Source organism: Grammomys surdaster, unplaced genomic scaffold, assembly GCF_004785775.1.
Source record: "Grammomys surdaster isolate TR1022 unplaced genomic scaffold, NIH_TR_1.0 125690, whole genome shotgun sequence".
NCBI classification, from domain to species: domain Eukaryota; kingdom Metazoa; phylum Chordata; class Mammalia; order Rodentia; family Muridae; genus Grammomys; species Grammomys surdaster.
The window spans coordinates 2,243,824-2,245,911 of record NW_021620526.1 but is presented as its reverse complement, the minus strand read 5'-3'; the positions used below and the strand labels follow the sequence as shown (position 1 = coordinate 2,245,911).

General features: G+C 44.3%; 1 pseudogene across 1 annotated transcript; it reads left to right on the top strand.

Moving 5' to 3' along the window:
• Positions 1-267: 267 nt before the first annotated feature.
• Positions 268-709, top strand: LOC114639269 (annotated as a pseudogene). The gene has a single exon (XR_003713982.1). The product of XR_003713982.1 is annotated as a cytochrome c oxidase subunit 7B, mitochondrial pseudogene (transcript).
• Positions 710-2,088: the final 1,379 nt, after the last annotated feature.

Sequence of the window (2,088 nt, the reverse complement as noted above, 5' to 3'; positions counted from 1 at the left end):
AAACTTTACTTTTGAAATTACAGAACTCTAGTTCTTTATAAAAATAAATGTATTTATTTATTTGTGGGTAGTGATGGTGGTTTGTGTGTTGTACACACATTTTTTTATTTCTTCTTGCCTTTTGATATAGTTACTTTGATATAATAAAATCATATTTGGGTTCTAAGATGGGTTTGAAAGATAATACTGATAAACCAAACCAATGAGAGCTGGGTTAGAGAATTAAGATCTGAACTGTGAGAGCAGGTCAAAAGTGAGCCATTGGCAAGGGTAGCTGGGGTGAATTTGCACCAAGGTAGCAGCTGTAGTAGCCGCAGTTCCATCTCCGATTCCATGATGTTGCCATTGGCCAAAAACGCACTAAGCCGTCTCCAAGTTCGAAGCATTCAGCAAGTGGTGGCAAGGCAGAGCCGTCAGAAGAGGACACCTAATTTCCATGATAAATATGGAAATGCTATATTAGCAAGTGGAGGCATCTTCTGTATATCTACATGGACATATACAGCCACACAAATTGGAATAGAATGGAACCTGTCCCCTGTTGGCAGAGTCACCCCAAAGGAATGGAGAGATCAGTAGTCATGTCAGCTGGTACAATAATCAAGGAATTGTTTCCAAACTAACTCATAAGTGAATGCCAAGTCAAAGAATCATGTACTCATTAAACTATGGCAGACTGAAAAACTAATAAAGAAATAAAGTACATGAAACCTTCCAAAAAAAAAAAAAAGGACTTCCGGTCTGGGCCCGAGCATAGAGCAGGTCACAGGCAGCAGCTCCATACCCAACCCCAGAAAACCAAGAGAAAGAGGGACTCCCAGGAGCTTTAACTCAGGCAGCATCCCAGGTAAGGAAAAAGGAGCACTTGCCCCAAACAGGGAGCAACCGGGACCCACTGGGACCCAGGAATTCGCTCCTGGCCTGGAGCGGGCTCCATCCGGTCTGGGCCCGAGCACTCGACAGATCCCGGGAGTCAGCTCTGCTTCCAATCTCACAGAACCCAGAGGAAGCAGGGCTCTTAGGAGCTCTATCCCAAGCAGTATCTTAGGCTAGGAGGTGGCAATACTTGCCCACAAACAGGGAGCAACCGGGACCCACTGGGACCCAGGAACTCACTCCTGGCCCGGAGCATGGGTTCCTTCCAGTCTGAGCCCGCGCAGATCCCGGGAGTCAGCTCTGCACTCAATCTCTCAGAACCTAGAGGTTATGCTTGGGCTCTCAGTAGCTCTAACTCAAGCAATATCTTAGGCTAGGAGGTGGCAATACTTGCCCCCAATCAGGAAGCAACCTGGACCCACTGGGACCCAGTAAACCACTCCTGACCCAGAGCCCAGGGCCCTTCCGGTTTCCACCTGAGCACGGAGCACATCTTGGGCCTCAGCTCTAACCCCAGCAGCAAAACCCATCCCAAACAGTCCTGACACAACCTAGATAATAGGAAAGACAGACCCCAGTCAGAGACAGCACAGATAGCACACAGGTGATCCAGATGGCAAAGGCAAACACAAGAATACAAGCACCAGCAACCCAAGGTACTTGCCATCATCAGAACATAGTTCTCCCACATTAGAAAGACCTGAACTCCCCATATCACCAGGAAAGCAAGAACCAGATCTAAAATCACTTCTAATGATGATGATAGAGGACTATAAGAAGGAAATAAATAACACTATCAAAAAACTTGAGGAGAACACAGGTAAACAGGATGAAGTCCTTAAAGAAACACAAAAATCCTTTAAAGAATTACAAGAAAACACAAACAAACAGATGAAGGAATTGAACAAAACCATCCAGGACATAAAAATGGAAGTAGAAACAATAAAGAAATCACAAAGGGAGACTACGCTGGAGATAGAAAACCTAAGAAAGAAATCAGGAGTCATAGAAACAAGCATCACCAACAGAATACAAGAGATAGAAGAAAGAATCTCAGGTGCAGAAGATACCTTAGAAAATATTGACACAACTGTCATAGAAAACGCAAAATGCAAAAAGTTCTTAACACAAAACATCCAGGAAATCCAGGACACAATGAGAAGACCAAATCTAAGGATAATCGATATAGATGAGAGTGAAGATTCCCAACTT